Source organism: Microtus pennsylvanicus, chromosome 4, assembly GCF_037038515.1.
Source record: "Microtus pennsylvanicus isolate mMicPen1 chromosome 4, mMicPen1.hap1, whole genome shotgun sequence".
Lineage (NCBI taxonomy): Eukaryota > Metazoa > Chordata > Mammalia > Rodentia > Cricetidae > Microtus > Microtus pennsylvanicus.
In genome coordinates, this window is record NC_134582.1 from 144,470,300 (window position 1) to 144,497,768 (window position 27,469).

The 27,469-nt window shown below is 42.9% G+C and overlaps 1 protein-coding gene across 1 annotated transcript in view; it reads right to left on the reverse strand.

The window, feature by feature from the left end:
- Positions 1-27,059, reverse strand: part of Mpp7 (MAGUK p55 scaffold protein 7) — a 239,318-nt gene extending 212,259 nt beyond the window's left edge. The window contains exon 1 of the mRNA XM_075970767.1: positions 26,773-27,059. The gene's annotated coding sequence lies outside the window, so the exon portion shown is untranslated. The remainder of the gene's footprint in view (positions 1-26,772) is intronic.
- Between the last annotated feature and the right edge of the window lie 410 nt (positions 27,060-27,469).

Here is a 27,469-nt window from a genome sequence, read left to right on the forward strand (position 1 = left end):
TTTAGCAAGAGTTCCTAGGATGTTAAACATGGTTATATTCATTCAGGAAGCCAATGCTTCTGAAGCTCCAAATCAACCTATGTCCTGATTTCACAGGGGTCACCTAAGACCATTGGAAAACACACATATTTAAATTATAATTCATAACAGTAGCAAAATCACAATTGTGAAGTAGCAGCAAAAATAATTTTATGGTTGGGGGTCACCACAACATGAGGTATTGTATTAAAGAGTGACAGTATTGGGAAGGTTGAGAACCACTGCTCTAAATGTTTTTTAAAACATTATTGTAATTGTAAAAATAAGAGAAAGAATTATGAACGACAACTCCAACTTCATCTTAGTAGTTCACTGAGGAGCGGCACATGTATCTGATGAGTTAACTATGTACAGGGCTCTGATGACATGCAACCCCCCTTGGCTCTGCTGTTTAAATGTTCAGTAGGACTTAGTTGCATTCATTAGGAAAGGTGTGTAAAAATTATCATACAGTCACAAGTTTAAAAGAAAAAGAAAAAAACACTGGAAAATCTGCTGAGTTCACAGATCCTGCCAGCGGAGCCACTTTTGCTGTGGTGACAGAGAAGAAGCTACAGTCCTCTAAAACAAAGTGTATGGTACTTTTCCTCTAGTGTCAATAAATGACATCAGGATGCTTAGTAGGGCTACCCCACCATCTGCTTTTGAATCTTTGAATGCAGCACTGTAGCTAGTGGTGTGGACTAGACTAGAATAACACTTACAAAGCAAAGTCGTTGACCTTATTATAACCTGCAGTGGCTGTGTTTTAATTTCTTCCAAAGAATTATTTCGGGCAGGAGGTTTGGCTCTGTGGTAGATTACAGGCCTAGTATGTGCCAGGATATTTTATTTGTATTCTAATAAATAAAGCTTGCCTGGGAATCAGAGTGCAAAACTAAACCTCTAGAGGTCAGGGAGTGGTGGCACACACCTTTAATCCCAGGACTCAGGAGACAGAAGCAGACAGAAGCAGTCTGTAAATTCAAGGCTACCATAGGCTATACAAAGTCAATCCAGAAACAGATCCAGGAGGTAGTGGCTCACACCTTTTTAATCTCATTGTTTGGGAGTCACATACCTTTAATGCCAGCACTAGGAAGATGGAGACGGGCAGAGAGAGGACTATAAAGGGGAAGAGACAGGAATTCAGTGGAGTGTGCAGTCTGGGCAGCCTGAGGACTGTCCCTTCGGTCTCAGCATCGGCAGACGTAAACGATCTCTCACGTAATTAACTGGATTCGTGCCACAAGGAAGTAAATTTTATCTCCAGCAACATCAAAAATAATATTAATTGAAGAAGTGCAACTTCACACTACTTCATACACTCACAAACAGAGTGAATAAATTAAATATTTTAAGTACACTCTAGTTACTGTCTTCCCTGAACTTTGCTCATATTCTTCAACCATCAAAAGCATTTCCCACATTAGTGTGGAAACAAAATAACAGGAATTCCAAACTTTACCTGTTTTCTAATAGCTTTTTAATAAATTCAATTGCTTGGCTTCCATAACCCACAAAACCAATAAAATAGATTTATAAATCATTCAATCACACACACGACCCAGGGCTTACACAGAACTCACAATCCCCACACTGAAATACCAAGGCTGCAAGCAGGCACCTGAGCAATAATTCTCTAACAGACACTAAAAGACCTGGGAAACTAAGTCCCCACCCTCTGTTCCTGGCTTTCTAAAGAATCATCATCAGGAGCTATAAGCGGCCCTCAGCATTCACCTCCTGCATGGTTGGTCCACTCCTGGCTACCTTCCATTTAGTTATACTTAAAAATGTAAGTATTTGTCCAGGTCTTTCAAACAATAGGAACTCAATGGATCCTGGTGAATCAGTCAGTTAAGGTGTTTACATGACAGACTCCTGAGGCATTGTTGAACCAGATAATGTTGGTGGTACAGCCTGTGATACCAGCTCTCATGAGGCCGAGGTGAGTTCCAGACCAGCATGGCAAGACCCTGTCTCAAGAAGAAAAAGAAGGAAATAAAACAAGCGACAATTATCACCTTCACGCTGTCATCTCCTGTCTTCTCTAACTACCTTTAGCCCAGGCCCAGCATATTAGTCAAGTGTCATGTTCCCTTAGTACACCAGCATTTCAAATTCAACACATCTCTGCTTCCTCCCAAAGCTGCTCATCTGCCCACAAAGCCCCTCTGCCAATGGCATGACCAAATTACAAATCTTAGAGTCACTGGTAAGTCCCACTTTCCTTACCACTCACACCAACCAATCACCCTGTCTGGCCATCTTGTTAACACATCCTATACACGTCATTCCTGCCTGCATGTGCAATGCCACCAAAATGTGAGTCTACACCATGATTTCTACTATCTAAACAACCTCCTACCCAGTCTCAGGATGATTATCTGCTTCCTGCTCTCTTGTTACAAACAATATTAAAGACAAATCTTTCCAGGTGTACATGTGTGCACATAACACATAGAAATGTCTGCAGATATGTCACGGTGCTTCTTACAGTACCTGGCACACAGAAGATAGATGGAGGGAGGTCATTGGTTAATTATAATAAAGAAACTGCTTGGCCCTCATAGGTTAAAACATAGGTGGGAGGAGTAAAGAGAACAGAATGCTGGGAGGAAGAGGAAGTGAGCTCAGAAATCATGCAGCTCCTCTCAGAGCCAGACACAATGAAGCAAGCCGCGAGGTCAGACATGCTGAATCTTTCCCGGTAAGACCGGTGCTACACAGTTTATTAGAGATGGGTTGATCGGGATATCAAAATAGCCAGTAAGGGCTAAAGCTAATGGGCCAAGCAGTGTTTAAAAGAATACAGTTTGTGTGTTGTTATTTTAGGGCATAAGCTAGCCAGGCGACCAGGAGCTGGGGCGGCAGGAACACAGCCCGCAGCTCCTACTACAGAAAAATAACTGTGCCCACATTCCCAAATATTGTTTATAAATGTTCTTTTACATTTAAAGGGGGATATGATATAGATATGAATAATTTACATTGGTATGGATTTTAAGGTCAATTTTGTTATATGTATATGTATTTCTGATATTGATTAAGGTATTGTGATTGTGTAGTTCATTTAAAATGTGATGTATAATAGGAAATATAGGTTGCTAATGGATAATCATCGATAATAGTAAAGCTTGTAGTCATGTTAGTTAGATTTTCTAGATATATAGAGATATATTTTAGTTAGATAGGCATTCTTCATATCTTTCAAAGACTACAGAATATAGCATTTAATGTTCTAATAATTTAGGGCTTTTCATGACAATGAGATACGTCTGCTCCTGGCAGCACCAGCTACTTCAAGAGAAAGATGGGCATCGAAGAGACTCCTTATGGAGTTTGATAAACATTTGGGCAAGAAACTGCCCTTGCTTGGACTGTTGCATAAACTGGACACAGAGAACCCACAGAGAAAGGACTGCTGAACTTGCCTAAAGGTGAGATGATCTTTGGGGTTCCTGATTCATGAAAGAGTCTACGAGACATTCTGCAGGACACAGTAGAAAGTGACTGAATTGTCTTTGAAATTTTCCTGCTTCATGGAAATGTCTGCTGGTAACTATGGGCCTGTAGGCCAAAGATGGATGCCCCAAAGGTACAGAGGAACTTTGGGTGACCGTCCAGGCAGAGAGATGTCTCTTGTCATTTCTAGAGTTTTGGATTTCTTGTTTGTTTAGGTAATATTATATCCTTCTGGAGTCTTTGATGGAGTTAAAGAATGGATAGATAGTTATAGTTTTCCTTAGTTATGATAAAAAAATAAAGTAGATATAAATATTGTAACTGTAATTCTTACTTGATAACTGTTTTGTTATATGTAATTTTACTATGTTAAAGTTAAAGCCTTTCTTTTTTGTTTAAACAGAAAAAGGGGAAATGATGTGGGAGTGATTTCTTATTAATAAAGAAACTGCCTAGGCCCATTTGATAGGCCAACCCTTAGGTAGGCGGAGAAAACAGAACAGAATGCTGGGAGAAAGAAGCTGAATCAAGGAGTCGCCATGATTCTCCCACTCCAGACAGACGCAGGTTAAGATCTTCCCTGATAAGCCACCTTGTGGGCTACACAGATTATTAGAAATGGGTTAGATCAATATGTAAGAGCTAGCCAATAAGAACTAATGGGCCAGGCAGTGTTTAAAAGAATACAGTTTCCGTGTAATTATCTCAGACCAAATGAAGGGTGGCGGGAAGCAGCCCGCTGCTCCTATTACAACAACATCCCAAAACCGCATCTGGCTATCCCACCTAGTAACTCTAGGATAGACAGAGACACGCCTTCTTCACCATGCAGCCAACTTCTATTTTGAACTTGGAGCAGAGTTCCTGAAATAGACCAATGCCACCAAACACACAAGAATTCTACTTTCACCTCCTGAAGTTAATCTACAACAGGGCCTTCATTCACCCAAAAGAAAATGTATTTACCTCAAGGAGGAAGCTTCCAGAGAGAAGGAGCCACTAAAGAAATTTTGGGCAAATCCAGTGTCTCCCGCTGCCCTTTCCCTCACTCAAGCAATCCACCCCTTCCCTTTGCAAGCCATCCACATGCAAATATCTACCAGCAGTTTGCTTCCCTTCAACTGAGCTGTTCCTGAACCTTTCATCTATTCTTGAGCTGTAGAGAACGCTCCTGCAGAGATGGCAGGAGCCGAGACCACTCAGGGATGAGCACCAGCACTGTGATCTGAGTTTGATCCTGGGAACACACATGGTGATGGAGAGAACCCAGAGTTGTCCTCTGATATCCACATATGTGCCATGGCATACACACACACACAGGAACACACAGGCACACAAAGGCATACACAATCCTGCACAAACTAAACAAACACACACATTACTTCTAAAATTGTTGATTCATAGTCACTCAAGCATGAATACAAGAAAAGGACTAAGGAAAAATAAAGGCAAACTCTCTGACTATCAAGATGCTATTTATTTTTCCTCCTCTCAATTTGTTACTTTTAAGGCCTCTTCATCATTACCCCGAGAAAACTCAAGACTACACCATGATTATAATTCCTAAGAACCACCATTATCATGAGCCAAGGAATGGAGAAACAAATGTGAGAGGGGGAAGCTGAAAAAAGCAAAGCTTAGGTAGTCTGTGCTTCCTTCACTCCCTGCCCCCTCTTCTTTTATTGAGACAGTCTTACACAGGCTGGCCTTAAACTCATAATCCTCTAGCATCTGCCTTCTGAGTGATGGAATTACAATCAGGCATCATCATGACACAGAGGCTGCTCTGTGCTTCTCTAATGTTCTTCAGTAACACAGGGTGACCTGTCCACATCTACCCAGGACAACAGGTAACCTGGCCACACCTACCCAGGATAACAGGTAACCTGGCCACACCTTCCCCAGAACAGGTTACCTGATCACACCTACCCAGGACAACAGGTGACCTGGCCATCACCCACCCAGAGTCAACATGGCTCAGAGAAAGAAGAACATATGCTAGCTACTTTGTAACTTTATATTCTACTTCCTTCCAGCCAGTCAGAGACTCTGAACAATTGCTAAGATCCCTATATGTCAAGGATAGGAACAGAGGAACATTCTTGTCCATGTGCTCTCCACTCTCACACTTTAGAGTGAAAAAGCAGCAATATAGGGTCACTGAACTTCGAATATTAAGGCAAAAAGATTATTTCAATGGGAATAATGCATAAGAGACTATTATTCAACACTCTCTGGATTACTGGACAAAATTGTAAAACTTCTCAGCTATCTTGACTGCTAAAGACAAGTTAGGGCCCAGAGAGGAAGAGGGTGTGACTTCCAAAGTCACAGTCATCTCAGACTAAATGAAGGTCACATAACAAGAGCAAAATGCTCCTATGAGAGACAAATTGGCTCATACCCAGTGAAGCAATACACGGTGCCAATTTATACAGCAGGAGTGGGAAAATTCCCTTCTCAGAGTGCACTTCCGTCTTTGTACAGAGAAAGCTAACCCTACCATATAGATGTTAGTGTCTAAATCTAAAATGCCCACATGAGCTCATGTTTTTAACAATGGGTCCCCAGCTTATGGCAATACATTGAATATTGAGGAGCTGTTAGGAGGAGGAGCCCAGCTGGCAGAAGTAAGTCACTTCGGAGCTGGCCTCTGAAGGTCACATGCAGGCCCTGGTGCCAGTGTAAGAGTTTGGCTGCCATGCTCATCACCATGGTCTGAATCATGCCACCATGCCTTCCCCACTAAAATCCCTCTTAGCCACGAGCCAAATAAGCTTTTCTCGTGTTATGGTGTGGGAAGTCCTTCTGTCTATGTGTTGCTTTTATTGGTTAATGAATAAAGCTGTTTCGGGCCAGTGGCTTAGCAGACTAGTAGGGTAAGGCGGGCGTTCCAATCAGATAGAAGAGGAGAGAGTAGGCAGAGTCAGTGAGAAGTCATGGGGCCACCGCAGGAGACAGACAGAGGAGACAGATGCCAGACGGATTCTTACCAGCAGGCCACAAACACATGGCGATACACAGATTAATAGAAATGGGTTAACTTAAGAGCTAGCTAGCAATATGCTTTAAGCTATTGGCCAAACAGTATTGCAATTAATACAGATTTCTGTGTGATGATTTCGGGTCTGAGCAGCCAATAGCAAACAAGCGGCCTTCAACAACAATGTTAAGTTGTTTCTGCCAGGCATTTGGGCACAGTAGGGTGAAAGTAACTAATACACTGTGTAAAGAGAAGAGAATGGACCAATGGACAGGCAGAGTGGTGTACACCTGCAATCCAAGCATCTGCTGAGCAGAGACCAACGGATTAGGAGTTCAGGGTCATCCTCAGCTACAAAGTGGATTTGAAGCCACCCTGAACCACACAAAATGTTCTTTTAAAAAAATTAATTAAACAAAAAGAAAAAATAGTAACAGAAATTAGTGCTAGGTAGACTCCCATGTGGTTGGTTGGCTTTTTAAAGTTGCACAGCAGTTAAAACTCTGTGTGGCAGATCCAAAGGCCATCTTTAAAGAGGAAGATGACTTTGGCTGCTTGTAGTTGTTGCTTTTTCTCTTTACTCTTTTGTCTCTTTGCTCTTTAGGGTCGCACCACCCAGCTCTCAAATAAACACACATGGCGTCTTATTCTTCCTTATAAACACCTGGCCTTAGCTTGGCTAATTTCTAGCTAGCTTTTCTTAACTTATTCTGTCTACCTTTTGCCTCTGAACTGTTACCTTTATTTCTGTACATCTTTTCTTTCCTTCTTATTCTGTGCCTGGCAGTGTGGCTGGCTCCTTCTTTTCTCGCTCCTTAATCTTTCTTCTTTCCCAGACTTCTCCTATTTATTCTCCCTTCCTGCCAACCCCGCCTATCCTTTCTCCTGCCTTGCTATTGGCTGTTTTTTATTACACCAATCAGGTATTTTAGACAGGCAAAGCAACATAGCTTCAGAGTTAAATAAATACAACATAAAAGAATGCATCACAGGCCGGGCGGTGGTGGCGCACGCCTGTAATCCCAGCACTTGGGAGGCAGAGACAGGCGGATCTCTGTGAGTTCGAGGCCAGCCTGGTCTACCAAGGGAGTTCCAGGACGGGCTCCAAAGCTACAGAGAAACCCTGTCTCGAAAAACCAAAAAAAAAAAAAAAAAAGAATGCATCACATCTCTGCATCATTAAACAAATGTTTCACAGCATCAACAAATGTAGCACACCTTAAAATAATACTCCACAATACGGCTTTCCAGGTCAGCAAGCAGCAGACTGCAATCTAGACAAGATTGTCCACCATGAAGGGGGAAGAAATATGAGAAAGAAGTCATTTGGTTACTGACTCCAAGACAGAAGTGGGGAAAAGAAGTACCTTTTCAGAAGAGAATTTAGTAAATAACAATTGTCGATTTGGGCCCCTTGATTCACGCAGGGGCTATGCTGTGATTTATATTGTTTAATCATCCTCATGTCTGTCATCTAAAGTGAATTTAATCATCATCCTGATCCACAGAGGAAAACTGAGTCCTGGAAATGCTCAGTTACATGTGTCTGAAATGCCCTCCAAAAAGTCTGTATGTAAAAGCCATGATCTTCAATTTGGACCTATTAGAAGACAGAAACCTTCAGAAGTAAGGCCGGGGTGAGGAACAGGCCTTTGAGTCATTAAGGGCATGCCCCTGAAGAGAAGAGCAGGACCCCATTCTTTCTCCCACTCCTTCTGTGCCTCCCAACACAAAGTGTTGTCTTTCCACAGTCCTAAAATCGGCAACCCACTGATCACAGGATGGGCCATCCAAAACTGTTAGCAAAATTAACCTTCATAAATTATAAGTTGGTTTACTCAGTATTTGTCACTGTAAGGAAAAGCTGACCACACTCGCCCAGGTTCATCAGACCAGTGATCATCAGAGCTGTAATAGGAACCCGAGTTTACAGGGTTAGTTTTACAGTCCACATTCCTCATGATTAGGGTATGTGGCCCTAAGGTTTTCAACTGGGTGTAGGACAGTAGACATTGATTACACAATGAAAAGTTGTGGTTCAGACCTACAGAACACAGGAGGGGCTGCAAGCAGAGTTATTGAAAAGAATGGCAACCCATCTTTCCCCTCATAGTGAAGCATGTGGCCTGGAAGGACCTACGTTCTGTTCAACAGGGACAGCAGACAGAGTTCCTGGGAATTCAACTGGAACCATGACGTCTTATGTGGCCTTATCTCAGGCAGTAGCATACTTCACTGGGAACAACGAGGCAGAGAAAGGCTACCTGATTCACATCTGTGGAAGCCAACAAAGCCATTGACATTCTAGGATGCTTCTGGGTCTCTAATCATTGCTGTCAACATATGAACATTCCCTTCTCCTGACAGGCATGACACCTTAAAATACCATGACTGGCTGGAGAGCAGAGAATAGATCAGATAACACATGCTACTTCTGAGACATTCAAAGTCAAAGAAGGATACTGAAAATTCTGATTTTGAGGAGTGGCAGATTAGGAGCACAGTGAAGCAACAGGCAATGCCAAAAAGAAATCAAAACTGACCCAAAGGCATACATTAGAGAGGGTATTTAAACAAGCAAGCAAAACCTTAAAGTCCCACAATTATGGGGCAGTTCAGGGCAACTCGTGCTAGAAACCAAGAAGACACAGATGTCAAAGATATGACATTCAGCCATCTAATCTACACTGCCCAAAACTCCATTACCCATCCCCACCCCACCCCTCTGACTCCTCGGTTCCACCCATCACCATTATCTACCTGGGCACCACCAGTGAGCTCCTGCCAATCTGACCCCACTGTACATCCCACGCTTCATATGGCATTGCTATGAAGCACTATAGATTCATACCTCAAACTGAACAAAGTGGGATCACTGGGTAGGAGTTCAGGAAAATGCGCATCTTCTCACATACTGGAAAGCAATTTCCCATCTATCACAGCAAGCATGAGTTGCAGAACAAATTCATGATTGCAGTGATTTATGTGTCTCCTTTATGTTTCTCTGGAGCGGATGTCTACCACTAAACTGTGCACAGTGGTAGAAAAAGTTTAAGGACCAGCCAATGTGGGTGTGCTGTGCACTTGTCTAGATAGTGGTTAGGACCCAACGGGGGAAAGATTACAGAGTAGTTAAAAAATTGATAGGAGAGGGATGAGTTTCCAACATGAATTCAGCTGTGCCATTGTCACCTTCTGGTCTCTCATGTCCTAGAGTATGGGTCACTTAAGTTTGAATCTCCTGACCTGGCCATTAGTTATACAATTCATGATGCAATCCTTCCATTTGTAAAATGAAAAGACAACATCAAAGAACTGGGAACAGATTATGAATACATACCCTGGCAGAGTTTGCTCACCACAGTTCCTGGCAGGACAGATGAGCAGCAGATACTATCTAAGGCTCTGATCTGTTATAGCATTGCTCAGCTGTTGCCAAATCCAAACTTATCCATCTTTTCCTACAACTCACAATCTTAAAGGGCCCTTTATCTTTATGCAAAAAATAGGGTACTTAGTTACCCAGTTGTAGACCTTGGAAAAGAGAAAAATCCAGAAAATACGTCACATCAAAACCATTATAGCTGTCATTTGCAAAGGGTAAGGTTCTGGGCTGAAAACATTTAACAAACCCTGGTTTTGGTTCAGCAATCAGTCCACATTCTGATAATTAAAAAGCACTTTTCTGAGGCCACAGTTCTGAAACACCCTGGAGAGAAATGAAGGAAAAAAAACCAGAGCAGCAGGCCACAGCCAACTGTTCCCAGAAGGGGTCAAGAGTGCACAGGGCACTCTGATAATCTGCCCTCCTCTAGGAAGAAAACACTTGTGTATTCAGCAGTCACTCAGATTATAAGAAGGAATCTGGGAGGGATGAAAACAGGTCTGACCCAGAATAAAGAAACCTGTTCTAGAGACAGGCGAGCAGAAGTGTGGGAGTACAGACTGAGGCGTTTGCTTCCTTCTCACAGCTCCTGAGAGTAACCTGACTTGCCCCACCCAAGCTCTCCAGTGAGTAGATGAGCGTGTTCATGGTTGAGTTCACTGTGATATCACATGTATCAACAAAGGTAACAACATCTCATGGGTCAGGCATTGCTGGGTCTAGAGACACTGTCTTTCTAGCCATATTAAAATTCCCTTCAGGAGCTGCCAACACAGCTTGGAGGGTAAGCAAGCATGAAGACCAACTTCAGATTTCCAACACTGGGGTGCTTGTGGTGGCCCTCCTGGAGTCTCAATGCAGAGGAGGTAAAAAGCAGGGGATACCTAGAGCAAACTGACCAGCTAGACTAGCCTCATCATTGAGCTCTGGGTTCAACTGACAGAGCCTGCCTCAATGAGTCCAAGGTGAAGAATGATTAAGGAAAACTCCCAGTCACCTTGGGTTTCCACATACACATTCATCCCCCACACATAACATGCATGTACACTATACACAAACACCCTAAAAAATAACAATTTCCCTTGCAGATATACAGCAGAGATGTGTCTAAAAGCAGCAGGTCCCTGCTTCTAGAAAGTAGGCTTCAGCGGTTAGTGGAAAGGATGGATCTGGATCACCAACTTGAGGTGGAGTCAGGTAAGAGGAGCTAGCCCTAAACTGTATTTGGAAAAGATGCTATCAGCCACTTATACCAAAGAGGCCCAGGAATATGGATTCTTATGAACTTCAGGACATCCAGCATATCAAAATCATTTTAATAAAAAAGCTGAGCTGGGCGGTGGTGGCACATGCCTTTAATCCCAGCACTCAGGAGGCAGAGGCAGGCAGGTGGATCTCTGTGAGTTCGAGGCCAACCTGGTCTACAAGTGCTAGTTCCCGGACAGACTCCAAAACTATAGAGAAACCCTGTCTCAAAAAAAAAAACAAATAAATAAATAGCTGGAGGTATAGCTCAGTGGGGAAGCATGAGCTTAGCATGCATGAAGCCCTGGGTTCACTCTTGCAGAAGTGTCCTACCCCTGACAGGCAGATAGACAACAGACAGATAAATCAATACCTGTGAGTGTAGTGATTCTGATTCAAAATTTAAAAACTTTGGCTCCAATAAGATAGATACAAGGTTAAGGCTATGCTTTGTCCAGTGAACCTTCAGACATGACCTGACCTTTGCTTTGTCCTCTGAACAAAACACTACAAGTTGAGACCAATAATAGACTATTGGTCTATATTGGTATAGGTAGTACTACTACCACCCACCAGAGCATCCTGAAAATATTCTGGATCTGGCCATTGATGGGAAGCCAGTAAACCTGAGGCACGCAGCTTTTTGGCTGCACTTATTGCATGTTCATGTACTCTTTGGGGAAAGATCTGAACACACTAAGACAGAGGGACAGTTAGTACAATGAGCATCCATGCACACACTCATCTTCAGGTCAGAATCTATGTTCACTACCTGTACTAGTTGGGTTTCTATTGCTGTGACAAACAACAGAACTAAAAAGAAACTTGGAGTGAAAAGGCTTTTATTTCAGCTTACAACTGTAGCCCATCACAGAGCGAAGTCAAGGCAGGACTCAGGGCAGAAACCTAGAAGCAGGACCTGAAGCAGAGACCATGGAGGAACACTGTTTATTGACTGGCTCCCCAAGGCTAATTGAACCTACTTCTTTTTAAATTTATTTTAAATTAAAATATAATTACATCATTTTCCTCCATCCAACCCCTACCATAGCCCTCCCCTCTACTCCTTCTAAATTCATGACCTTTTTAAAATTGTTATGGATATATATGAAAATGCATAACTATATAAATACAACCTGTTGAATCTGTAGGGTTACTTGTATGTATATGATCTTATGGCTGACTACTTGGAATTAGATAACCAATTAGAGACTCATGCCTGGGGAAAGCTAATTCTCCTTCTTTTAGTAGTCCTTGGTGCCTGTAGTTCTTTGCCAAGTGGGGTCCTGTGAGATTTTGTTCTTTTTGGTCAGCCATGTTGTTGCCATATCATAGGTACTGCTTTCCTTTAGTTTCTAGGAGACACAGTCTCACAACAGACTTCCTAACCCTCTACCTAATGGTGAGAATTCCAAAGTGGGCTGGGCAATCCCACATCAGTAAGTAATCGTGGAAATGCCCCAACAGACTTGCATACAGGCCAATCTGATGTTTCCCAGATGACTCTGGCTTTTGTCAAGTTGACTTAAATAAATAAATAAATCTAACCAGGACACGATACTCCTTCCCCACTCCCAGCTATTATGCAGTTGTTTTTAAACCTGTTTTCTTTCTTAAAAAATATTATAATGTTATGAAAATTTAGGAAACAATCATTGTAAAGTAACTCATGTATAATCATAATGCCTATTCAAGTTGCTTTTCAAAAACTTTTCAACAACATTTCAACATGGACATTAAGAGCAATCATTTATTAAAGCTATTTATAGACAGCCAAAAGGATTTTACACAAACATAAACTTACTCTTAATCACTAAAGTAGAATTACCCTAGGTACATAATTTTGTATTTTACCAACCTGCAGTAATAATCCCCACAGTGAATAATAAATAACTAATGATATACACGTTTAGGTCAGTTCTTATTTTTTAGGTATTAAAATGTTATATATTATATGTGTAGGGATATATGGCTCATAATACACACTAGCAAATGCTATACACATTTAATGAAAAAAACAAAAATCAGGCTTGGGGCTAGAGAGATGGCTCAATAGTTTAAGATCTCTGGCTATTCTTTCAGAGGACATGGGTTTGATTCCCAGAAACCACACAATAGTTCACAAATTGCCTGTAACACTAGTTCCAGAGAATCCAATGCCCTCCAATGCCCTCTTCTGCCCTCTGTGGACACCAGACATATACATGGTATACAGATTTGCATGCAAGTAAAACACCCATACACATAAAAATTAAAATAAGAAATATTTAATTAAAAGAAAACAAGCTGCCAGGTGTGAAGAATATAGCAGCAAGTGAAAGACAGAAGGCCTCTGAGATCTGGGAATGCAGCTCCTGCAGACAAAATGACCCGGTAAAAAGCATCAGGCATGAACTGGGACTCACCTTCCTGAAAATAAGCAAGTAGATAATGTCAACTGAAAATTCTTTCCAAAAGCAAAATATTCCCAAAAGGTATGGTGTTTGGGGAACTATAAAGAGATATTAACAAGTTGACCTGACTTGACTGGAAATTTTAACTCAGCACTGCCAAACATCTAACAAATTAAATGCAAAATGTTTGGCACAGTTTCCTAGTGAAAAGCAACACAGGAGGCATTCTCCTTTCTAGATGTCTCTCTACAATCATCTGTCAATCATCCATCCACCCATCCTTCCAGCCATCTATCCGCCCGCAAACTGCAGTAGCATTTAAAGCAAAAATGTGGAATTGGAACAGGAACAGAGCAGAAAAACACAGAGAACTCAAAGACAGGTGAGGGGGAGAAATGTCTCTTAGTATAGGACAAAATTACCATCACCACCCTCTAGACAATTTAATGAAGAAAATTAATCTTGATACTTTTTTAAATGTAAAAATATGCCTTTTTTAAAGGGAAGATATTTTCTAAACAAGATGGAAGGAAGTGAAAATAGATTGGTAACAAAATGACAATTTTGTTCAGAACAGAATTTTGAAGAAAAAAACTTTAATGTAAAATAAGACTTTTTTGACAGTGTTACGGATCAGGCTTCAGGGGGAAAAAGACACTGCAAACATCTAAATCAAAGGAGAGAGTGATTTCTATAAGTTAGGACAGTGAATCCTGTAGAAAAATCAGTAAAAATAAATAAATGCTCAAATCAAAAAGAAGGAAGGGAATCCAACAGGGTTAACAAGCATATGATAGAACACATGGCTGTTAGCAACAAGAGTGTTAGTATGTCCCTCTGTGTCTGGATGGTTCCACCTGTTGCATTGGATTGGAAAAAAATTATGAAGTCAGAAAATATGAAACTACAGCAAGAATGTGGAGTGAGGCTTGGGCGTGGGGCCTAACCCAAAGCGGAGAGTAAAGGGGAGCTCGGTAGCTCCTTTGTCCCCATAGCCTGCCTGCAGCAAGCAGGGTGGGCCCTTTGTCTGCGAGCGAACCAAGCAGCACGGAGTTTCGATCAGGGCACCTAGTGAAACATCATTGTGGTGAGTGAGTGCTGCGGCACCCAGGAACAGCCCGCCTACACTTCCTGATCAACCTATGGGACTGTACTGCCCGGTACCTCCTCTCTCTTCCTATCCCATCCAGCTTACACCCAGATCCCCCTCACCCCCTGTCTCCCCCCCCCCTTCCTTGGTGGCAGAGCGCCTCCCTGCTCTGCCTGCTTGGGCGCTGGGGCCTAACCCAAAGCGGAGGGTAAAGGGGAGCTCGGTAGCTCCTTTGACCCCATAGCCTGCCTACAGCAAGCAGGGTGGGCCCTTTGTCTGCAAGCGAACCAAGCAGCACGGAGTTTCGATCAGGGCACCTAGGGAAACATCATTGTGGTGAGTGAGTGCTGCGGCACCCGGGAACAGCCCGCCTACACTTCCTGATCAACCTACGGGACTGTACTGCCCGGTACCTCCTCTCTCTTCCTATCCCATCCAGCTTACACCCAGATCCCCCCCTGTCTCCCTCCCTCCGCCCTTCCTTGGTGGCAGAGCACCACCTGCTTGGGCGCTGGGGCCTAACCCAAAGCGGAGGGTAAAGGGGAGCTCGGTAGCTCCTTTGTCCCCATAGCCTGCCTGCAGCAAGCAGGGTGGGCCCTTTGTTTGTGAGCTAACCAAGCAGCAAGGAGATCCGAACTGGACTCCAGGAGAAACATCACTGGGGAGTGACATCACTGGGAAGGTACATCAATTGGCAAGAAGACCTGATCCTGTAAAAGAAGATCCATAGGAGAATATTGGGAGGAAGAGATGGGGAGACGCCAATGCAAGAATTCACCCAACAATCTGAAAAACAACACGAAACCACCAGAAGCCAGCGACCTCACAACAGGAGGACATGAACACCTTAATCAAGAAGAAGGAGAAAAAACTGACTTCATGACAGTGATTGACACCCTTAAACAGCATATAAAAAACGCCCTTATAGAAATGGGTGAGAAGGATAACAGAAAGTTCGAGGAATTGAGTAAATCAGTGAATGATACCCTAGGAAAGCAAGGAAAAACAATCAAGCAGATAATGGAAACAGTTCATGACTTGAAAACTGAAATGGAGGCAAAGAAGAAAACACAAACAGAGGGCCGGCTGGACATGGAAAATCTAGGTAAACGAATAGAGACTACAGAAACAAGCATAACCAGCAGAATACAAGAGATAGAAGAAAGAATCTCAGATTCTGAGGATAACATAGAGAAAATAAACGCACTGATCAAAGAAAACAGCAAGTCCAACAAACTCTCATCACAAAACATTCAGGAAATATGGGACACAATAAAAAGACCAAACCTAAGAATAATTGGAGTAGAAGAAGGAGAAGAAGTGCAGCTCAACGGTCCAGAAAATATACTTAATAAAATTATAGAAGAAAACTTTCCCAACCTGAAGAAGGATGTACCTATGAAGGTTCAAGAAGCATACAGAACACCAAATAGGCTGGATCAAAAAAAAAAACATCCCCTCGCCATATAATAATCAAAACACAAAATATACAGAATAAAGAAAGAATATTAAGAGCCGCAAAGGAAAAAGGCCAACTTACTTATAAAGGTAAACCTATCAGACTTACACGGGACTTCTCTATGAAAACCATGAAAGCCAGAAGGTCCTGGATAGATGTACTGCAAAAACTAAGAGACCATGGATGCAAGCCCAGACTACTATATCCAGCCAAGCTTTCGTTCACTATAAATGGAGAAAACAAAATTTTCCAGGATAAAAACAAATTTAAGCAATACGTAGCCACAAATCCAGCCTTACAAGAAAGTAATAGAAGGAAAATCACTAACCAAGGAGTCCAACAAAGACCTCAATAACTCAGACATCTAGAGACCCTTCACCAGCACAACTCAAAGAAGGGAAACACATAAACCCTACTACTAAAAAAGTGACCGGAGTTAACAACCACTGGTCATTAATATCACTTAATGTCAATGGGCTCAACTCACCTATAAAAAGGCACAGGCTAAGAGATTGGATACAAAAACAGGATCCAACATTCTGCTGTCTACAAGAAACACACCTCAACCATAAAGACAGGCACCTACTCAGAGTAAAAGGCTGGGAAAAGGCTTATCAAGCAAATGGACCTAAGAAACAAGCAGGTGTGGCCATACTAATTTCTAACAAAGTTGACTTCAAGCTTGAATCAATCAGAAGAGATGGAGAGGGACATTTTATACTCATAACAGGAACAATTCATCAGGAAGAAGTCTCAATCCTGAATATCTATGCCCCTAATATAAAAGCACCCACGTACGTAAAAGAAACATTGCTAAAATTCAAGGCAGCCATCAAACCGCACACACTAATAATAGGAGACTTCAACACTCCTCTCTCACCAATGGACAGGTCAATCAGACAGAAACCTAACAGAGAAATTAGAGAAGTAATGGCGGTAATGAAGCAAATGGACTTAACAGACATCTATAGATTATTCCACCCAAAGAGGAAAGAATATACCTTTTTCTCTGCAGCTCATGGAACCTTCTCGAAAATAGACCACATACTCGGTAACAAAGCTAACTTACACAGCTACAAAAAAATATTACTAACCACCTGTGTCTTATCAGACCACCATGGATTAAAGTTAGAATTCAACAACAATGCTAATCCCAGAAAGCCTACAAACTCATGGAAACTGAACAGTCAACTACTGAACCCCACCTGGATCAAGGAAGAAATAAAGAAAGAAATTAAAGTCTTCCTTGAATTCAACGAAAATAAAGAAACAACATACTCGAACTTATGGGAAACTATGAAAGCAGTCCTAAGAGGAAAGTTCATAGCACTAAGTGCCCACTTAAAGAAAACAGAGAAAGCACATATTGGAATCCTAACAGCCCACCTGAAAGCCCTAGGAAAAAAAAGAAGCAGACTCACCAAGGAGGAGTAGAAGACTGGAAATAATCAAACTGAGGGCTGAAATCAACAAAATAGAAACACAGAAAACAATCCAAAGAATCAATGAATCAAGAAGCTGGTTCCTTGAGAAAATCAACAAGATTGACAAACCCCTATCCAAACTAGTCAAACGACAGAGAGAAAATTTGCAAATTAATAAGATCAGAAATGAAATGGGGGACATAACTACAAACACAGAGGAAATGCAGAGAGTCATTAGATCTTACTACAAAAGCCTGTATGCCACTAAACTGGAAAATGTAAAAGAAATGGACACTTTTTTAGATAAATACCATTTACCAAAATTAAACCAGGACCAGGTGAACAATCTAAACAGACCTGTCAGTCGCGAAGAATTAGAAGCTGTTATCAAAAACCTCCCTACCAAAAAAAGCCCAGGGCCAGATGGTTTCAATGCGGAATTCTACCAGAACTTCCAAGAAGAGCTTATACCTATACTCCTTAATGTATTTCACAATATAGAAACAGAAGAGTCATTACCAAATTCCTTTTATGAAGCTACAGTCACTCTGATACCAAAACCACACAAAGACTCAACCAGGAAAGAGAATTACAGGCCGATCTCACTCATGAATATCGACGCAAAAATCCTCAACAAAATACTGGCAAACCAAATCCAAGAACACATCCGAAAAATTATCCATTATGATCAAGTAGGCTTCATTCCTGAGATGCAGGGCTGGTTCAACATACGAAAATCTATCAATGTAATCCAGCATATAAATAAACTGAAAGAAAAATACCATATGATCATTTCATTAGATGCTGAAAAAGCATTCGACAAAATTCAACATCCATTTATGTTAAAAGTCTTGGAGAGATTAGGGATACAAGGGTCATACCTAAATATAATAAAAGCTATATACAGCAAGCCGACAGCTAACATCAAATTAAACGGAGAGAAACTCAAAGCCATCCCGCTTAACTCAGGAACACGACAAGGCTGTCCACTTTCGCCATACCTCTTCAATATAGTGCTGGAAGTTCTAGCAATAGCAATAAGACAACATAATGGGATCAAGGGGATTCGAATTGGAAAGGAAGAAGTTAAACTTTCGTTATTCGCAGATGATATGATAGTGTACATAAGCGACCCCCAAAACTCCACCAAAGAACTTTTACAGCTGATAAACAGCTTTAGTAATGTGGCAGGATACAAGATCAACTCCAAAAAATCAGTTGCCCTCTTATACACAAAGGATATGGAAGCAGAGAGGGAAATCAGAGAAGCTTCTCCATTCACGATAGCCACAAACAGCATAAAATATCTTGGGGTAAATCTAACCAAGGAAGTGAAAGATCTATTTGACAAGAACTTTAAGGCATTGAAGAAAGAAATTGAAGAGGATACCAAAAAATGGATGGACATCCCTTGCTCTTGGATTGGGAGGATCAACATAGTAAAAATGGCAATTCTACCAAAGGCAATTTATAGATTCAATGCAATCCCCATCAAGATCCCATCAAAATTCTTCACAGATCTGGAGAGGACAATAATCAACTTTATATGGAAAAACAAAAAACCCAGGATAGCCAAAACAATCCTATACAATAAAGGATCTTCTGGAGGCATTACCATCCCTGACTTCAAACTCTATTACAGAGCTACAGTAATGAAAACAGGGTGGTACTGGCATAAAAACAGAGAAGTCGACCAATGGAATCGTATAGAAGACCCGGATTTTATCCCACAAACCTATGAACACCTCATTTTCGATAAAGGAGCTAAAAGTATAGAATGGAAGAAAGAAAGCATCTTCAACAAATGGTGCTGGCACAACTGGATGTCAACCTGTAGAAGAATGAAAATAGACCCATATCTATCACCGTGCACAAAACTCAAGTCCAAATGGATTAAAGACCTCAATATCAGCCCGAAAACACTGAACCTGATAGAAGAGAAAGTGGGAAATACCCTACAACAGATGGGCACAGGTGATCGCTTCTTAGGTATAACCCCAGAAGCACAGACATTAAGGGCAACATTGAATAAATGGGACCTACTAAAACTGAGAAGCTTCTGTAAAGCAAAGGACACTGTCACTAAGACACAAAGGCAACCTACTGACTGGGAGAAGATCTTCACCAACCCCGAAACAGACAAAGGTCTGATCTCCAAAATATATAGAGAACTCAAGAAACTAGACTTTAAAATGCTAATTAACCCAATTAAAAAATGGGGCACTGAACTGAACAGAGAATTCTCAACATAAGAAGTTCAAATGGCCAAAAGATACTTAAGGTCGTGCTCAATTTCCTTAGCAATCAGGGAAATGCAAATCAAAACAACTTTGAGATATCATCTTACACCTGTCAGAATGGCTAAAGTCAAAAACACCAAGGATAGCCTTTGCTGGAGAGGCTGTGGAGGAAGGGGTACCCTCATCCATTGCTGGTGGGAATGCAAACTTGTGCAACCACTGTGGAAGTCAGTGTTTCGGTTTCTCAGGAAATTCGGGATCAACCTACCCCTGGACCCAGCAATACCACTCTTGGGAATTTACCCAAGAGATGCTCTATCACACGTCAAAAGCATTTGTTCAACTATGTTCATAGCAGTATTATTTGTAATAGCCAGAACCTGGAAACAACCTAGATGCCCTTCAATGGAAGAATGGATGAAGAAAGTATGGAATATATACACACTAGAGTACTACGCTGCGGTAAAAAACAATGACTTCTCGAATTTTGCATGCAAATGGATGGAAATTGAAAACACTATCCTGAGTGAGGTATCCCAGACCCAAAAAGATGAACATGGGATGTACTCACTCATACTTGGTTTCTAGCCATAAATAGGGGTCACGGAGTCTACAATAGGCGAACCTAAAGAAGCTAAGTAAGAAGGTGAACCCAAGGAAAAACATATTCCTCTTGGATAAGGGAAGTAAACAAAATTGCCGGGGAGAAAAGTGGGATCTTGGGGGTGGGGTGGGATGGGGGTAAGGGGAGATGGGGAGAGATAAGGTAAAAGGGAAGGAGGGGGAACTTGGGGAAACAGGAGGACCGGGATAAAGGAAGGTTGGATAGGGGAGCACGGAACCACAATTCTTAGTTAAGGGACCCACTTTAGGGTGGGCAGGAGAATTGACCCTAGAGGGGCTCCCAGGTGCTCAAGCTGAGGTCCCCAGTTAGTTCCTTGGGCAGCTGAGGATAGGGAACCTGAAATGACCCTATCCTAGAGCAATACTGAGGAATATCTTGCATATCATCCTAGAACTTTCATCTGGCGATGGATGGAGATAGAGACAGAGACCCACACTGGAGCACTGGACTGAGCTCCCAAGGTCACAATGAGGAGCAGAAGGAGGGAGAACATGAGCAAAGAAGTCGGGACCACAAGGGGTGCACCCACCCACTGAGACAGTGGAGCTGATCTACTGGGAGCTCACCAAGGCCAGCTGGACTGTTACCAAAAAAGCATGGGATAAAACTGGACTCTCTGAACATGGCGAACAATGAGGGCTGATGAGACGCCAAAGACAATGGCACGCGGTTTTGATCCTATGCAATCTGCTGGCTTGGTGGGAGCCTAGCCAGTTTGGATGTTCACCTTCCTAGATATGGACGGAGGGGGGAGGACCTAGGACTTACCACAGGGCAGGGAACCCTGACTGCTCTTTGGACTGGAGAGGGAGGGTGAGAGGAGTGGGGGGATGGGGAGAGGGGTGGGAGGAGGGGGAGAAGAGTGGGAGGAGGGGAAGAAGAGTGGGAGGAGGGGGAGGGGAATGGGAGGCTGGGAGGAGGTGGAAATTTGTTTTTTTTTCTTTATTCTCCTTTTATCAATAAAAAAAATAAAATAAAATAAAATAAATTAAAAAAAAAAAGAATGTGGAGTGAGCCTGAACAGTCATGGCAGGTCATAAGCCAACAGTGCTTCCAAACAAGGCATTCTCACCTACCGAGTTAGCGGGAACAGAGATGCATGACCAGGAATCGGTGAGAAGAGGAAGCAAGCAAGCAACACAGTCCATGAGCAGTGCTGATGACGTGCCATGATAGCGTGCAGTAACTGAGTGCCAACTCAGAGAAGGGAGGGGAAGTCCAAGAGGAACCATTTCTTCAGCTAACCAACAGCTACCAGTTGCTGTACCCCATGCTGGGAGTCCCAGGATCAAAGGTGACATCCTTGATCTCAGAGTGTACAATCTAATGCTGGAAACCATGACAACTTGGCAAAAGTAAGAGTTATGGCAACTGTCAAAAATAAATAAAAACAAGGGAATGTGACAGTCATAAAGAAAGGGATTCTACTTTGTAGAAGATCACTAAAGAGATGGTGGTGCCCAAATCTGCAGAAAGAAATGAATCAGGCATGTGACAAATGGAGGCTCTAAGAACTGCATTCAAGGTCCCAAACTGCTACAGGTAGGCAGTGTCAAAGAGGTGACCACCAGGAACGTTCCGTAATTTGACTCATGAACAAACTTAAAAACCCCATTATTGCTAGCTTGGTGGCACATGCCTGTGATCCCGACATTTGAAGAAACTGAACATAAAGCTAGAACATTCCAGGACAGCATTAAAACAGTGGGGACGTTGAAGACAGAGCTGTGCAAGCATGCGGTCCTGAGTTCAATCCCAGCACTCATGTAAAAAAGCTAGTTGTGCAGGCCCTCCATGGCGCAGGTGGAGATAGCCTGGCTGGCCACCTACTAGGTAAGCCATAGACCTGTAAGAGAGCACTCAAAACACAAGGTGTGTGGCTCCTGAGGAACCACACCCATGATTGTCCTTTGGATACACATACACACAAGCACGTGAACAGACATGTGTATTCATGAACAGACAAAAACACACAAAGCATAAAGAGACCATCACTTTTAAAAAAAATATGATAAAACAAAACTTGCTGAATTAAGCACTGACCACAAGGCTTAGTATGAGAGTCCAAAATACTCTTACAAATTAATTCAACCTTGGAGAGAGGCACCCTTAATACAAATATTTTACAACTCAAAAACTGTTCCTTTATTCCACAACAGTAATTGAGTTCATATACTATTTCCCAGTGTGGTGCAGAGGATAAATATAAAATTCCCTTGTCTGTAAGGATCTCCCTTTAATTTATAAGACTTGGGACTCTCACTGTTTCAAACCCTAGCTGATTTCTGTGATTACAAGCCAACCCTATTTCATGCTTATCACGGGGCCAAGCACAATGCTAGGAGCATAAAAATCTATTTGATACCAATATTGTAATGCCAGCATTTACACTTTAGGTAAATAACAGAAGACATGGCAGGGCCACTGCATCATGAACTCACAGTAGCTGCTGAGGACCTCAAAGACTTGTCCAAGATCAAGCCAGTCAGCACTCCACCATGAGTAGGGGAGGGGCCCACAAGGACCCACTCCCAAGTGAGGAGTTTTTGACAGGTGAAGGGCTGCCAAGAGACTAAAGGGAGACTCCATTTTCTTCAGGGCTATGGCCCCTGGTAGGTTGCCAGTGTATAATCTCATACCCATGCACATCTAGGCAGCACTAATTGGACTAAATAGGAAGGAGGAAGGAGAAATAGAAATGAGGTTGGGAGGAGGATGTGTTGTGGAGGGCAAGCCAAGAGAAGTTAGAAAGGGGAAATGGGGATGTGAATGGTTTAAGCGCATTATGTTCATGGATGAAAATACCAAATGGGGTGTGTGTGTGTGTGTGTGTGTGTGTGTGTGTGTGTGTGTGTTTGTGTGTGATTTGCCTGAAGCACTAACTTAGGAAGGGGTAAGGATTACATTCAGATCAGCCTTTCAAGCCCCAAAGGCAGTATCAACAATGACGCTTGTATTTCCTCCTAGGATTCATAAAATAGTTTTCACATGTCAGCAGCATCGCATAAACTTGGAAATGACCAGAACTACAAGAAGCAGGGATCAAATCAGACACTCTGGAATAGGGCAGCGGGCCACATTTTCACAGTCCACAAAGGTTTGAGAATCACTAGCCTACATTTTGTGTTGAGGGTAAAATGATCACCATTTTGAAAAAACCCTAAATGTAGGGTTCTGACCTAGTTTAAATGACTATAAATATTTCAAAACAATGTCAATTGATTTCCTCAATACCCACAGGCCCCAAATTCTCATCAACTTCTCTCCCAAACCTGAAAAAAGGGCCTAATCTGTATTTTGACTATGGCACATTTTAAAAAAATTTTTTTTTAAATTTAAAAAAAGGACAAATCAGAGTTCAGTGAATCACTGTGGCAAGTATATGCATGCATGTACACATGCAATAGATGAACATACAAGTGTAATTTAAAAAATTAAGACAACGCAGCCCTGGAAAAAACTCAGCCAGGCACAATCATGCCTCTCACCTGTGCATCTCCCCATCTCAGGATCCAGTTAAGTGTGGGTCAGAAGAGGAGCATAAACAGACTTCCATCATCATCCTTAAACAACAAAGCCTAGCAGCTACTCGGGTGCCCTCTGTGCTGTATTACAGGAAAGAATCTGCAGTCCTTGTCATCTAGAGATGGTTCAAAGCATGCGGGCTACACACAACTACAGGTCATTTTGTACCTAGAACTTGAGCATCCAGCCTTAGATTAGTACCTAAGGGGGTATCGGTACCAAATGTGGGTGAGGGGGTCCCCAGGAAAGAGACCAGATACTCTGTACTTTCCTAGGGACCGAGTTAAATTTAAAATACACTACATCAGAAGACATATTAGGAAGAAATTAAGCAATACAGTCAGTGGAAGCATGGCAAATCTGGCCCATGGCTCCATAATCCTTTTAAGCCTGAGTTCAACTCCAAATCTTGATAACAAACTTCCATTCGCCAAAAAAGAAGTCACAACCCTCAAAACTAACTGATTCTTGACATTCAGACTTCTCTACCTACAGATACAGGAAAACCCTTTCCAAGAGATTTTAAGTCACAGAGTCAACTAACAATGTGGCTGTTCCTGCCCTTCACAGCTCCCCAGTGCTGCTGCTCTTCTCAGAGCCAAACCCTGTGACCAGTCTACATTCCTAACCTGAGCAGCACAAGTGCATGCCCTGTAAAGTTCACCTACCATCAATGTACTTCTCAAAAAGAAGACTTTGAGTTATACAGTCAAGCACCCACCATAGGCAAATGGACACTGCTTAAAGCTGTCCGCATACATTCCCAGCTCATTAGCTTGAGAAAGCTCAAGATTCCACTCATTCCAAACATTGAAGCTGAGTGTAAAGAAGGCTGGTGTTGGAGAGACTAGGCTGACCTACATAGCGAGAGCCTACAGGGGAAAAAACAAAACTGAAAACATAGTCAAAGACTGGAGCACACCTAACTAACCTAAGTCTGGCCCTTAGAGAGCCTTAAACTGACTGCAGTGTGGGTTAGCCTGGATGCTGCTTCAAAAGGGAAATGCACTCTATGCAGCTGACTCCAGGGCAGCTTTTAATCTGTGCTACCACTTACAACTGCTCACCCTCCGGTGCCCACACATCCCAGGGCCTGGCAGTGCTCCCAAGAGCCTCCTTCCCCTGAGGGTGGGAGCCTGTTTACCTTCCCACTCCCAAATCCCCATCATTACAGCCGAGGTGATACCTAGACACTATAGGGCAGGTCAGTAAGTTATAAGAAAATGTAGTATGCCTGTAATACAGCACAGTGTGTTACATAAAACACAAAAAGGATTACTTCGTAAGAACAATTCCATTTAATAATTCATGAGATGTTTCAATGTTCTTAATTCCTTTAACAAAACCTAACAATCTTCTAGAGTTCCCCAAGCCATGACATCACCCCATAGTGGCTACCTAAATTCCTATGCTTGAATTATTCTAATAAAAAAATTATTGCTACATTTTTAATCCTTCCATAAATGTAAAAACTTTGCTCAAAGTCATCTTATAATCAATATCCATCAAAATGCATCCTCATTCTTTCAGACCAATTCACAAAACTCCTGAAAGACACAGCTAAGTTAGATATGCAGTGGAAAACTAGTGGATTTGCAAAGACCCCTCCCCAAAATATTTCAATAGACTCTCATGAAGCACTATCAGTTTTTTTCTTTTTATTATTATTATTATCATTGCCTGTGTGGAAAATTACCTTTCTGGGGACTTTCAAACTATCTTAGTAGCTGCCTAGAAAAACTAAAAGATGGTATTTCTTGAAAATGACCATCTCTGATCCGTACTGTGCTTGATAAATTCAAGTCTTACCCAGATCTCAGATAAAGTGCTAGTTAAGTGTCCGCGCTATAGTTTCTTTCGTCACAAGAGCTCTTGTGACTGTAAAACGGGCATTTTCTGCACAGTTGTCCCCGGGAAAAATAACTGGCAAGTGCTGTGAGCTTTATGAACACACCTAAGGGAACCTGTGTGCACCTGGGCAAGGAGGAGGCACTTTAAAGGCATCACTGCGCACAGACACTAGCCTTCTAAACCTCAGTGGGCGGTATCATTTCACCTGTGGGCAGATGGCATGCTGGACAGGCTAAAGAAAAGTTAACAGTCACTCAAGGTACTTTTTCCAAGACCATTTTAATCACGTATTGAATTGCCTAGGATGTGTCTGACAAGTGTTCAAGCAGCAGGTGCAGTCCTGTAGCCTAAAGTCCACAGATTGCTTTTTAAAAGGCTTTTCTGTTTCACTGCTGTTGATTGAAGAAGGAGGGGGAGAAAAGGAAAAGAAAGAAGGGAAAGGGAGAGAGACTGAGAGGGAGGGAGGGAGGAACTTGGGGGAAAACCACAATTTCACTCCCATCCGTGGCATGGCAGCGGCAGGTCCACCCCCACAGTACTCTCGAACCCGCACCGGCACCAGCTGAACACTCCGCCCCCATTCCTTTCACCCTTCCCTCCCCGCTTCAGCCCAGAGAAAGGTGAGTCACCAGTCACAGTGCTGGGTCTACTTGTCACTTAAGTAAACGTCCCCAAACAAATTCTTGGAAAAAGGCTACTTTAAGTAAAAGAGCAAACAACATCGCGGTGAACTCCGTGAACTCGCAATGCCTAGAGCCTAATAAACCTGAATTAAACAGGACTCAAGTAAAGACGTCTTCTGGCCGAAGGAGATAAAAAAGGCTTTTTACTACTTAGCAGGTCCTTGTACCCCGCAGTCTCATCTCTCGCATCTTCCCGCCTTGGCTCAGCTGCCGCGTCCCGCAGCGCCCCACAGTCCCAGGATCCGCCCGCGCCTGCACCCCCTCCTCTGCCCGCCTCTCCGCAAGGTGCTAGCGCGAGGCGCCTGGAGGCCGGCGGCGGTTCCAGGGAGCGCAGCCGCAGGAGCCGGGACCGCGAGAGGCGCCGCTGTCCACCGGCCCCTTACCTGCTCGGCTAAGCTCCGTAGCTCAAGATCTGAGACAATCAGGAGGCTGATCCGATCCGCCGCCGCCGCCGCCGCCGCCGCAGAGCAGGACGAACCAGCCCACAGCACCCCCGCACCTCACGCCCCGGCCCCGGCCCAGGGGAGGAGCTTCGAGGGGCGGGGTCATGTGGGGGCGGGCGTCGACGGGCGGAGTCTAGTAGGATGGGATCTTGGAAGGGCGGGATCTATGGGCCTATCGGCCGAGAGCCGCAAAAGCTGTGGGTCAATACTGCTCAAGGACTGCCTACGGTAAGGTCTTCTCAGAGCTCCCTCATTGGTTGGCAAGGGCAAACAGAACAGAGCCCTGATTGGTAGCAGCACTGTAGCTCCTCCTCTCCGTCCCCTCCCGCCCCGTCCCGCCCCGCCCCGCTGCTCCATTTGCCCTTGACTTCTCAAGCCTAGGTGGCTGGCAGCAGGAGGCGGTGCAGTGGGGAAGCTAGCAACCTCAGAAGAGAGCTCTCTGGATGTGGGGTTCCCTGAGCAGGGGATGAGCTCCTACCATCTTGTTTTTTGTAAGACCTTTTGTTGAATACCATCTCATCTTCAATATCATATTAATTTATTGAGGTCGCTGGGATTTATTTTAAATGCTGAATAGAATTCAGAAAGATGTGAGACAGCAAAGAAGTCATGGATGTTTTCACCTTTGGTGAGAGCA